The sequence below is a fragment of the Momordica charantia genome (genome assembly GCF_013281855.1).
Source record: "Momordica charantia cultivar OHB3-1 chromosome 1 unlocalized genomic scaffold, Mcharantia_2.0 BLBB01000001.1, whole genome shotgun sequence".
Classification (NCBI taxonomy): Eukaryota; Viridiplantae; Streptophyta; class Magnoliopsida; order Cucurbitales; family Cucurbitaceae; genus Momordica; species Momordica charantia.
The window spans coordinates 4141629-4155464 of record NW_028275157.1 but is presented as its reverse complement, the minus strand read 5'-3'; the positions used below and the strand labels follow the sequence as shown (position 1 = coordinate 4155464).

The window sequence follows — 13836 nt, the reverse complement described above, 5'->3', positions numbered from 1 at the left end:
TCTAGAAGTTGTTAGAGACATACATCTGCCCATCACTTTGTATTGAGATAACAGTGAGGCAGTGACGAACTCCAAAGAACCGAGAAGCCATAAGCGCGGAAAGCATATTGAGCGCAAATACCATCTCATCAGAGAAATTGTGCAAAGAGGAGACGTTAATGTAAAACAAATAGCGTTTGAGCACAACATTGTTGATCCGTTTACGAAGGCCCTCCCGGCTAGTGTTTTTAAGAGTCACATAAAGAGTTTAGGACTATGACTAGAATAAATAGGGCAAGTGAGAGAAATTGGGTATGAGATGCCCTAGTTTATTGTATTTACATTTCTCGCACTTAACTCAACCATGTTGCAACCCACTAGGAGTTTTAGTCCAAGTGGGAGTTTGTCGGGTATTTTGTCCTAATACTCGTAGTTTGTAAACAGTGAACATTAATACATGTGAGGTTATTCAAACAAGTGTTGAAAGTGAATTTTTTTAAACTCTAAATCCAATAAACTACGAACCTTTGGCTATTATAATGAGTACTGGGACTTTATGTAGAGATATAAACTGGATCAAGTTCAAGTAAATAGCCTAAACAATCTATAGTACATGGATCAAGTTGGGTACTTTTTCTTGGAGACACTATTGAATACGACACGCTTTATGATTGTTACAAATGTTGTAAGTGACATAAACGAAGTGATCCTGATTCGTTCATGTAGGAACATGTGAGCAGGGGTGTTATACACAATGAGATTGTGTAAGACTCATCATGAAATAATCACTGTTACGTATTAACACCATTTACGGATAACACTGATTAATTTCGTTTATCGATGACCTAGATAACTTGATCTAAATCCTGAGCCATCTATGAACTCCTATTTTTTCAAGATTCCCCCTTGATCTGCAAAGGTGAAAGTAAGCTCATCAGCGCTGCTCAATATGCCTTCCATTTTAGGGATAAGACTGGGTAGATAGTTGGGGACATAGAATTAGCAAGACGGAATTCACTCCTACCTGATTTAGGGGATAGTAAAGAGGTTGTTCCCTTAAGGGCTAATCCCGGATCTTGAACAAAGGGCATCATCCTCTCATTGGCCCGAGAGGAATTAGATTTAGTGATTTGATCCTAAGTCAATTATTCATTAGAGGGATATTGGTACTTAAGGAGAAAAGATGTAATTCAGGGGTAAAACGGATTTTGACCTAGTTGAGGTTACGAACAGCCTGTGAAGGATTAACTTACCGATGACGGTTATATTGAATGTGTTGGGTGTGTTGCCCTAAACTCGTAGTTTGTATTTATGTAAAAACAAATGTATATTCAATAAAGTTTTATTCAATCAAATTGTTGTTGAATTCATAGCATTGCATTGTCCACAATCCAATAAACTAAACATCCAAGGTTATTATCATGTAACTGGGATAGTATATCTATTGGGTGTATATTTGATATACTGGGATATACCACACTAGGTATATATTTGATATACCCCTAATATACAAGTGGATAATTTTCCACGAATAACCTAAAGGGTCTATAGTAATGGATAAGGCTGGGTACCTTATCCTAGCAACACTATGGATATGACTCACTTTGTAAATGTTACAGATGACTCGATCTAGGTCGTTCGTGTGGAGACATGCGAGTGGAGCTATCCTATACAATAAGTTTATATAACACCGTTAACTATCAGATTGCTATTTCTTAGGATGACCAAACAACTCATTCTCAATCCTGAATGAGTTATGGACTTCTGCCCGTGAGGGCTTGTCCTTTGATCTGTATGGGTGAGAGTGGCCTGAGTCGCCGACTCAACATTCCTACCCTTTTGGGACGAGACTGAGTAGGGAGTTCGGAACATAACTTCACAAGATGGAATTCACTCCTCCCCGACCTTAGGGGAGTAGATGAGTGTTCTCTTAAATGCTAACTCTGAGACTTGAACAAGGGTCCCCACCCTCTCATTGGCCCGAGAGGTACTTCCGGTTATTAGTCGGACCATAACCGGGTTGTTCATTAGAGAAGTAGTGGTATTTAAGGAGCAAGATGTAACTCAGGGGTAAACTGGTAATTTGACCCAACTTGAGTTACGAGCACTCGTGAAAGATTGACTTGCCATTAATGGTTGTATATCTGTGGACACGAAAATATTCTGCAGTGGGAAGAGTGCAGCTGCGGGTCTTTAGTGGAATGACCCGTAGTTAACGAATGTTGATTAACTCGGTTAATGAATTTGACCGATTAATCTCGTATCGTTAGAGCTTCTGATCTGTAGGTCCATTAGGTCCCCTTGCAAGCTCATAACGGGTAAAACGAGGATCAAGTTTTTGGACGAATTTGAACTGTTTAAATTGCTCAAGGGAATATATGTATATTGATACATTATAATATATAGTTAATTTTAAATTAAAACTATATATTATGAGAGAAATTATTTGAATGAGATTCAAATAAAATTAATATAAATAAGATTTATATTAAAACTATAGGTTAAAAATAATGTGCATAAGATGGACATTACCACTATAGGTTATATGAGAGAAATGCCATAGAATATGATTATATTTTTGCAATAAATAATTAAGTGTTAATTATTTATTTGATATATATATATATATATATATATATATTAATTGATAATTTGATTAATAATTAATAATTATTTATTAATTAATATGATTAATTAATTAAATATATATATTAATTATTATTATTTATTAATAATATTAATATAATTATAATTAATAACTCCCCTGCAAAAATGCAGGGGAGTGGGAAGTTACGTGACGTCACAAGTTTTTTGTTTTAGTTTTTTGCAGAAAGGTTTTGAAAAATACAAAACAGAAAAACTCTCAAGCAATTTCTCTCAAGCTCTCTCTTTCCCATTCCCTATAGATCCATATCGAACCCTCGCATAAGCGGGTTCTCGGTACCACGAGGATAGCATGGAAGGTCTATTGGTGGTGTTTGTTTGTTTAATCCGTTGAAGAAATGTTCTTCAAAGGTAAAAGAAAAGTTCTTTCCCCTGTATTTTCATTATTGGATGTTTGACTTTGTTTCTCAAAGATTCATCAACGATGATCCGATTCCGCTCCGGGATTCACATCCCATCATTGGTATCAGAGCTACGTTGATGTTCTGATTTTTGGGAGCAAAATCGGTGTTCTTGGTTGGTGTTTTCATATTTTCGAAATATGGGTTTGCGGGTTGGAAAATTTCCGGTTTTTGTCATGTAGATTGCAATTTAAGTCTTGATTTGATCATGTAAGGGCTAGGTGTTTTGGGTATTGAGTTTCTGTATCGAGTCTATTAGTCTGGATTGCTCAAAAGTTGTTCGTGGCGTCGGATTGAGACGAAAAGTTGTAGAAAACAATGAAGAAGACGAAGTAGGCCGCGTAGATAGTGTCATGGTCATGCTTGTCCAGGGCTTGTTGCCTGTGGCCGCATGCCCATAACAACCTCTTTCCACATACTTTTATGCTATGTATTTAGTTTTAATTGTTATTTTGTTTTCCTTGTACTTTTGGTGGCGAGTGACTTCTCGCCACTTTGCATGTTCACGCATGCCAAAGGCAAAATGATTTATAATCTACCTTAGGGGGGGTACACCTAGTCATCCTTTCTACATTGCGTTGTATTCTTGTCTTGCCGCTAATCTATTCTCTTGCATTCAAGCTTACAACAACTTTCTAAAATGCTTACAAACGTTTTCCAAAACCTTTTTCTCTAACCCCGTTTTCCAAAACCGTTTTCTCGAGAACAGGGTGGAGGTTGCGACATATAGCCTTTGTGCCGCCGGCTATTCGTTTCCGCATTGGCTGACTTGCTAGAGGGTGAAAGCAAGTGCCGCACAATCGCTTCCTGAGTCCCGTTAAAGTGCGATTGTGACAGTTGGTATCAGAGCCAAGTTGGCTCCTTGAGTTGGAAAACAGTAACCATGTCCGCGACAAAGCAGTTGGGCAAGTCCCACGTCGACAGACTCGTCGAGATCGAAGAACAGCTGTTGTTCTTGAGGGAAATCCCTGACAACCTTAGATATGTGGAATCTCGGCTGGATGAGATCTCCACCAAAGCTGACGGAATTGACGTCTGAATGCCCGCATAGATGAACTTGCTATACGGGAGCTGATAACCTTGAGCGTGGTGAAAGCTCATCGAACTCAATTGCCCACATGGAGGAGCGTGTCGAAGAAATAGACATCTCCCAAAAGACTATTGTACAGATGGTCAGTGAACTGACCGACGACTTCAAAGCCACCATCGACGACATGAGGGCGGAGATTGCCGAGTTAGGCACCAAAGTAAATCTCACCATGAGAGCAGTGGGAAATCAGGCCCCAGCTGGGGGACCGATTCAGTTCAACAAGGTGAAAGTTCCCGAACTCAAGCCCTTCTGTGGGGCGCGAGACGCTAAAGCCCTTGAGAACTTTATCTTCGACCTTGAACAGTACTTCAAGGCGACAAGCACGGTGACAGAAGAATCGAAAGTCACACTTGCCACAATGCATCTTGCTGACGATGCGAAGTTGTGGTGGAGAGCGAGATATGTTGATGTACAAGAGGGCAGATGTACCATCGACACATGGGAAAAACTAAAGCAAGAACTCAGATCCCAATTTTTCTCGGAGAATGTAGAGATCCTTGCCCGCCGTAAACTGCGTGAATTACGACACACAGGAAATATTCGAGACTATGTAAAGCAGTTTTCAGGGTTGATGTTAGACATCCATGATATGTCCGAGAAAGACAAGGTCTTCGCCTTTGTGGAGGGCTTGAAACCATGGGCCCGGGCCAAATTGTATGAACAGAAGGTACAAGATATCCCTAATGCTTACGCAATAGCCGAACTACTATTCGACCTTAACAACGATACATCACAAGAGCAGAGGAAGACCCAAGCTCCTTCCAGTAGTGGAAACAAATCCACTAGGTCGGGGTCCCCTAAAAGTGGGGGAGTTGACAGAAACGGAGGAGGAGACCGCAGACCCTTCCAACAGAGAGGAGGAAATACTTAGAGAGGGTCGAACCCACAAAACAATAACAATCAGACAGGACAATCCTGCTTCATTTGTAAAGGACCGCACAGAGTATACGAGTGTCCGAATCGAGCTGCTCTTCGGGCCTTCTAAGCCACACTGACGAACGACCGATCGACCAAACGGGAAGGCCCCGAAATAGATATTCGTCCCGAAGACGTCGATGACAACCCCCGTATGGGAGCACTCAAATTCTTATCGGCGCTTCAGAAGAAAATCGAGGAAGTGAAGGAACCTCTGGAACGTGGTCTAATGTATGTGGAAGCGTGGGTCAATCAGAGGGCCGCAAAAAGCACTATGGTAGATTCTGGTGCCACCCACAATTTCATGACAGAAACCGAAGCACGTCGGCTGAACTTGCGATGGGATAAAGACCCAGGAAAGATGAAAGCGGTCAACTCGGCCGCCCTCCCCATCATGGGAGTTGCCAAGAGAGTCTCAATGAAGCTAGGGACATGGAGTGGACAGGTCGACTTCGTGATAGTGCGGATGGACGACTTTGACGTAGTATTAGGGATGGAATTTCTACTGGAACACAAAGTCATTCCCATGCCCCTCGCTAAGTGCCTGGTTGTAATGGGGAACCCCACAGTTGTTCAGACAAGCATCAAACAACCAAGCGAAGTGAAGATAATATCAGCACTCCAACTAAAGAAAGGTCTCGCTCGCGACGAGCCAACGTTCATGGCCATCCCTGTTGTGGAAGGTGACTGAGGTTATGCTGAACGCACGCACTAAGCGTGGTAACAATTCTATAGATGCAAGCGCACACCTGTCAGAGTAATATAAAATGGATGGAGTATCCAAGTATCGATCCTCAAGGACTTCTAAATAATTTCCAAACTCTAAAGTTTTAATGAATAGTGAACGTTGAAATGAGTGATTCTTGTAAAATGGGAAGTGGTCACAAATAATGGTTTTGGATTTGGGATTTGGTCTTATAATGGTAAAACCTAGCCCGAATTACTTCAAGTTAGCCAACAAAGAATCAAGGATACGTTAAGGACGATATGCATTTTACTTTAGGAACCAACGACTACGCTTTTCACTTGACTTATGTCTAAGCAAGTTCAAAGTCCTAAGACATTCCCTAATATGTCTATTATGAGAGATATCTTAGTTTTAGGATGGAAATAGTCGCAACCTCGGGTTAAGGTCCTATGTCTAGGCTACTTAACCGAAACCCTTATGTCTAAGGCGCTCCTCTCCTCGGTTTAACCACTCAACAATGCAAATAAGCAACCTTTTCAGTATTGACTTGTTAAGACTTACAGTGGCCTTCTCTAAATCCTAATTTTTTGGGAAAACATGTTGAGCAATGAGTGGAAAGCAAAAACACTACTTCTTAGCAACCCTTTTTAGAAATAAAAGGCTAACTATCCATAACCGGGCTAGAGACGGGAATTTAGAAAGACATATTGAAGAAAATACAGCAAGTAAAAAGGTTGAAATTGAAATGCATGTGTGAAAAACAAAAGTTAACTAACGGAGAGTTTTGCTCGGGATTGAGAGCTTCGCCCTTCTCTTTCAAGCAAGGGGGAGTGTCACGTGCTCTTTCCTCCAAAACCAAAATTCTCTTAACTAAAAATAAAGTAAAGGCAAAGTAAAGATAAGCTAAGTGCTGGATTTTTATAAATTTGAATAGGTAGAAAATAACTAAGTAACAACGGAAACAAAACAAAGCTCAATAAAGGAATGTAAAGTGCTCGGGATTTAAAAACTAAAAGCAACTAATGAAAGCAACTCAAAAGTACTTAGAAAGCAACAAAGAAACACTAAGAATGATCAAGAGAAGGAAGCAAGGCTTGATCAATTTGGTGGAGAAGCTGCTGGAATTTATAGTTGTGCAGAATTAGTTAGGTAGGTCCTAAAACGCTGGTGGACCACCCATTTCCAACTCCTTTGACTGATTAAATCGTGCTCAAACTGATAGTGGAACACTTCTTCTACACGTATGCATCGGTTGGAACCACCAAAACGCATTGGAAGACGCATTTCATTAAGGGCAAAGTTGGAAGAAAACTAGGATTTCTACAGCCTACCAGGCGCCTGGCGCCTCCAATGAAGGTTTTTCCGTCTTTTTGCTTCTTTTGATTAATTTGCACTCCCAAATGGTCCTAAAATGTCATAAATACAATATAAGCCAACCACAAACCATCATATATGAATTTTGCATGAATTGGAACTCAAACGACCGAGAAAAAGTCCGAAACAAGGTTAAAACATAGTAAAAACAGCATCTAAAACCTTCTTTTTACGCATGTAAACAAGCGTAATCACAGCCCCGAACTTAACTTTTTGCTTGTCCTCAAGCAAAACTTAGCAACTTTAATCAGCTTTCTAACACATGGACAAGGTAAAGCAAAAGCAACCGAGATGTTCAATCATAAATTGTCTCAGGGAAAAGATGTCAAAGCTTACCATTCTATTGCCTTTGTAAGCTTAGTCACTATAAACCAAGTTTGACATGATAAAAACTTTCTCTTTCAAAATCCTTTTTCCTTTCAAAAACAGAAAACGTTTTCAAATACCCCTAAGGAATCTGCACACTCCCTTTTTACATTGAGACTTTTACATCTGAAAGACCGGCTACTAGCCCCTGAGGTTTCCACACACTAACATCGGTTTCAACCACAGCTACTCGTAAAAAGACTTTGAAACTAACAGCTAGGTCATAAGACGACGACAATGAGAAACACGAAGTCACTTATCACCATCCTTACTACTATTTTCAAAGTCAACACCCAACCTAAAACTAAATGGGTGTCTACAGTAGGACTCGGAAATCATAAATACATTTTCTTTAACTCTCATTGTTTTTATACTCTTTTCTTTCTAACACAAGTATTTTCCCCACTCTTATTTTCTCTCTCAACAGACTCTTTTTACTCTTTTGCACCTTTTGTCTTTTTTTTTTTTTTTTAAGCTAAGTTCTTTTCAACACTTTCTTTCTTTCCAACTGACTCTTTTTCAAAAGAAAATAGCATGATTTTTCAAATATAAATAACACTTTATATTTCTGAAACAATGACTGACACAACGACTGTCCCCCCCAAACTTAAGAGAGACAGTGTCCTCACTGGGAAAAGACTTTTGCATTTGATGAAAAAGGCTTAACAATAAAAAGGACAAGGACTTCCTATATAGGGTAAAGAAAAAGCTTAAAGTTTGTAAAGATCAAAAAGACATAAAAGAAAATGAGTTATATCACAAAACAAAGGAAATAGCTCAAAGCTTAGTCAGGCATAGAACAGAAAACTCAACAATCTCTTAGAATCATCATTGACATGAAATCACATGCACAACACAGATGCTTCAAAGTAGGCATGTGAAAAGCTAAACTAAGGTTAAGTGAAGGCATACTTTAAGTGATCAGAAGATAAGCGATACTAATTTATGCATGCTTCAACTGAGCTCGAAACATAATCAATACAAAAAACATGCGTAGTAAGGCTAGAATATGCAAACGACGTCATTAACCAAAAGAATAAAACACAAAAAATAGCAAAGAAGGAACCTCCCCTTCATGAAGTTGGAGGTTGTGGACTAGGATCAGTGTCGGTACTGGAAGATGGATGACCAAGGATAGCAGCTAGCGCTGGAGGCCATGAAGGTAAAACCGCAAAATCCAATGAAGCCCTCAAGTTGTAGATATGTTGCACGACTTCTCGAACCTGATCTCGCAGCTGTTGGTTCTCCTCTCGGAGACGACGGATCTCCGATGTAGGAGACGTCCCAGTACCTGCCCTTCTTTGTAGCGCATGGGCGATAATTCTCCGAATATTCTTCTCTTCCACAACTAGGGCATCTCTCTTAATTTGATCCGTAGGGAGCTGCACACCTTGTCGCAAGCATAAAGAAGTGACCAAGCGTGGGTGATAAAGCTTACCACGTGTCCGGTGGGCACACTTATGGATACTGGTATTGATCAATTCTCCATAATTCACATCTATGCCCTTTAGCATGGCATAAACCAACAGTGCCCTATCCTGAGTGACATGCTCATCATGCTCCGTTGGCAGAATTCTGTTTTTGACTATATATAACCATCCTGCAGCAGCTAGTGAAACATCCTCGGGTTTTAGTCGTACCTTGCCATGAGTAGTCAAATCCCAAGTGGCAGAGGGCTTCCCAACACATTCTAGAGCCTCACCGAGCTGTTCTAGAGTCGGAGTCACTAACATCTTATTACCCACAGCATCTCTGATATTCTCAATGTTGAAGGTGTAGTTGATCTGAGTGGCATCAAACCTTATTTCCTTCCCACGCACTATGGCTATATGTGACTGTGGATGGACAGCAACGTAGAACTCTCTGACTAACTCCAAAGCCTCACATTGTATGGGCTGAATGAGTGGTCTCCATTCTTTATCTCTAGCGGTCTCCCTCCAATCGTCAGGCACATCTCCTAGATTGAGATCGAGAATTCTGAAGAGCCAGTTCCCAGAGAAATCCAGAGAGTCTTGAATAGGTATGCCGATGTAATGCCGGACAACCTGCCCAAAACTCTTCCCCCAAGACGGGGGATAGACCACGAGATTGAATTATTACCGGGGCAAAACCGCCCGCCAAGAACGCCTATCGGATGGCTCCTCCCGAGTTAGCCGAACTGAGGAAACAACTGGATGAGTTACTGGATGCTGGATTCATCCGCCCGGCTAAGGCTCCCTATTGGGCCCCAGTCCTTTTTCAGAAGAAGAAAGACGGAAGCCTCCGCCTATGCATCGACCTATCAGGCCCGACGAGCGGTCCACGGAGCTGCATCCCTACTCATCTGGTCCATGCACATCGCTCTCTCCAGGAGGTTGGCCGCTATCGAGCATTGAACAAACTCACGGTCCGCAACAAGTACCTTTTGCCCATCATTACAAACCTCTTCGATCAACTTCATGGGGCAAAGTACTTCTCTAAGCTGGATCTGCGATCTGGGTACTATCAGGTGCGCATCGCAGAAGGAGACGAACCGAAGACGACCTGCGTCACTCGGTATGGGGCCTTTGAATTCCTTGTCATGCCCTTCGGCCTTACGAATGCTCCCGCCACCTTCTGCACCTTAATGAACCAAGTGTTTCACGAATATCTCGACAAATTTGTGGTGGTTTACCTAGATGATATAGTCGTCTACAGTCCAACCATGGAGGAACACCAGGTTCATTTACAGTTAGTTTTTGAGAAACTCAAACAGAACCAGTTGTATGTTAAACGGGAAAAGTGTTCTTTTGCTCAAGAACGCATCAGTTTCTTGGGTCATGTGATAGAATGTGGTCGAATAGGCATGGAAGATGGAAAGGTCAAAGCCATTCAAGAGTGGAAAGTTTCGACGTCCATCACAGAACTACGTTCATTCCTCGGATTAGCCAATTACTATAGGCGATTCGTGGAAGGATTCTCGAAACGGACCGGGACCTTAACAGAATTACTAAAGAAGAACCAGAGTGGAACTGGACCCTAGAATGTCAAGCCGCGGTTGAGAGTTTGAAAAAGGCGATGATGGAAGGGCCGGTGTTGGGAATTGCAGACGTCACATAACCATTCGAAGTCGAAACTGATGCATCAGACTTCACCCTGGGAGGAGTGCTTTTCCAAGACGGCCACCCCATTGCATACGAGAGTCGAAAGTTGAATGATGCTGAAAGGAGGTATGCCGCCTCCGAGAAAGAGATGTTAGCAGTAGTCCACTGGTTGAGGGCCTAGAGGCAATATCTCCTAGGGGCCAAGTTCGTTGTCAAGACCGACAACAACTCAGTCTGTCACTTCTTCAACCAATCGAAGTTGTCGTCTAAGCAAGCCAGGTGGCAAGAGTACCTTGCCGAGTTTGATTTTCGGTTCGAACATAAGCCGGGTCGAGCAAATCATGCAGCAGATGCCCTTAGCAGAAAAAGCGAACATGCGGCCCTGTGCATGTTAGCTCAACTAAAAGCGAGCAAGCTGACTGGATCCATTCGTGAAGCCATCAAGGAGAACTTACAGAACAACCCAGCTGCCCAAGCGATAATTCAGTTGGCCAACGAAGGGAAGACTAGACAATTTTGGGTGGAGAATGACCTCCTCTTCACCAAAGGTAATCGCTTGTATGTTCCCCGTTTTGGGAACCTGAGGAAGCTCCTACTTGGAGAATGTCATGACACGATGTGGGCAGGCCACGCTGGATGGCAGAGAACTTACGCCCTGCTGAAGAAAGGCTACTACTGGCCGAATTTGAGAGACGACGTGATGCAGTATACCAAGACGTGTCTCATCTGCCAACAGGACAAGGTCGAGCGAAACAAAATTGCGGTTTTACTGGAACCCTTGCCAATCCCATCACGACCGTGGGAGAGTGTATCTCTTGACTTCATCAACCACCTACCTAAAGTCGGGGAGACAGAAGCGATCCTCGTGATAGTTGACCGGTTCTCTAAGTATGCTACCTTTATTCCAACTCCGAAGATGTGCTCGGCCGAAATGACTGCACAGTTATTTTTCAGGAATGTTGTGAAATTATGGGGTGTCCCCGAGAGCATCGTGAGCGACAGAGATGGACACTTCACAGGGACATTCTGGACAGAACTTTTTCGCCTATTGGGATCCAATCTGAACATCTCTTCGAGTTATCACCCACAGACAGATGGACAGACAAAATGCTTCAACAACATGCTAGAAGAGTACCTCCGGCACTTTATTGATGCTCGGCAAAAGAACTGGATCCAGATGCTCGATGTAGCTCAATTCTGTTTCAATTGCAAAAGAGCACCACCACGGGAATAACCCCCTTCGAAATAGTGTGCGGGCGACAACCTGTGTTACCTCATGTTGTCGACCATCCTTATGTTGGCAAGAGCCCTCAAGCCTACAATTTCACTGAGGAATGGCGTCAATCCACCGAAGTGGCCCGAACATACCTAGAGAAAGCGTCTAAACACATGAAAAAGTGGGCAGACAAAAAATGAAGACCATTAGAATTCCAGGCAGGAGATCAAGTCCTTGTGAAGCTGAGACCTGAGCAACTTCGGTTTCGAGGTAACAAAGACCAACGCCTTGTACGAAAATATGAAGGATCCGTCAACGTCCTTCAGAAGGTGGGCAGACATCTTATAGGGTTCAACTACCCCCGTGGATGAAAATCCATCCAGTAATCCACGTCAGCAACTTGAACTCTTACCACCCTGACACCGTCGACCCTACACGAAATGAGGTAACCCGTCCAGCAGTCACGTTGACAAACGGGGTTGACAAAGAAGTTGAGTCAATCCTCGCCGAAAGAACACGCCGAGGAGGAAGACCACGAAGGGACGTACAGGAATTCCTAGTCAAGTGGAAAGGGCTCCCAGATGAAGAGATAAGTTGGGAGCGTACTGAAGACCTGAAGACAGCTGCAGCAGCAATTGAAGAGTTCGAGCAGCGGAAGTTGACGGGACGTCAACCATTTAAGTGGGGGAGAATGTCATGGTCATGCTTGGTCGAGGGCTTGTTTGCCTGTGGCGCATGCCCAAACAACCTCTTTCACATACTTTTATGCCATGTATTTAGTTTTACTTGTTATTTTGTTTTCCTTGTACTTTTGGTGGCGAGTGACTCCTCGCCACTTTGCATGTTCACGCCTGCCAAAGGCAAAATGCTTTATAATCTACCTTAGGGGGGTATACCTAGTCATCCTCCCTACATTGCATTGTATTCTTGTCTTGCCGCTAATCTATTCTCTTGCATTCAAGCTTACAACAACTTTCTAAAGTTCTTACAAACGTTTTCCAAAACCTTTTTCTCTAACCCCGTTTTCCAAAACCGTTTTCTCGAGAACGGGGGTGGAGGTTGCAATATATAGCCTTTGTGCCGCCGGCTATTCGTTTCCGCATTGGCTGACTTGCTAGAGGGTGAAAGCAAGTGCTGCACAATCGCTTCCTGAGTCCCGTTAAAGTGCGATTGTGACAAGTTGTTCGTGGCGTCGGATTGGGACGAAAAGTTGCAGAAAACAACGAAGAAGACGAAGTAGGTCGCGTAGATAGCGCCATGGCACTATGCAGCAGAGCTATGATGGCGCTATAGGGACAACACACTACAGTAGCGCCATGGCGCTATGCAGCATCGTGGCGCTGCCTTTAGGCGCTAATGCGCTGTCCAGGGTGTTTTTCGACGTGTTTCCTTGGCTTTGGTTCACGGTTCGAGGGTGGTTGCCGTTGTTTTCTTAATTTTTGTATTATTTTGCTTTCTTAGGGTGCCAAAAACCGGTCCAACTTTGCTATTTAATTATTTTATGCATTATGAATGTGTATTTTAATTAAAAGCATATTGCATATTGCATACCATATAGTTTTAAAATCCCACCATATGTTACATGCATAATATGAATATTTGATATATAGTATGTATGTATAATCATGCATCATGCATCATACAGTTTATAAATGTTATAATGTATGAATGCATGTTTTATTTTCATGATTAATATAAGTGTTGTATTAATTAAATGAAAATAAAGTTGCATTGAGCATTACATTACTTTAGTTAATATAATTGTTATATTAATGTATGCTTACAATGCATGATTATAGTTTTAATTTCTTACATTTTATAAGAGTTATAAAATTTGGTAGATATAAATCTATAATAAAGAATTGCATGCAAACATAAGGTCTAAGTTAATTAATTTTAAAGGGGTTTAAAATTAATTAGACATTAGGTTATATCTTCTAATATAATTAGTGGTAGTCTTTTATTTTATTTTAACTAGGTTTAAAATGAAATGATAAAAGACTAAATATAAAATATTGCCTATAAGGGAACCCTGTCTAAGGAAGGTTCTGTCTAGGTTGAGCTATTTAAGCTGACCGTAA

The 13836-nt window shown here is 41.8% G+C and overlaps 1 pseudogene; it reads left to right on the top strand.

Annotated features, from left to right (window-relative positions):
- The first annotated feature begins 3927 nt into the window (after positions 1-3927).
- LOC148213129 (uncharacterized) lies at positions 3928-5740 on the top strand (annotated as a pseudogene).
- The last annotated feature ends 8096 nt before the right edge of the window (positions 5741-13836 follow it).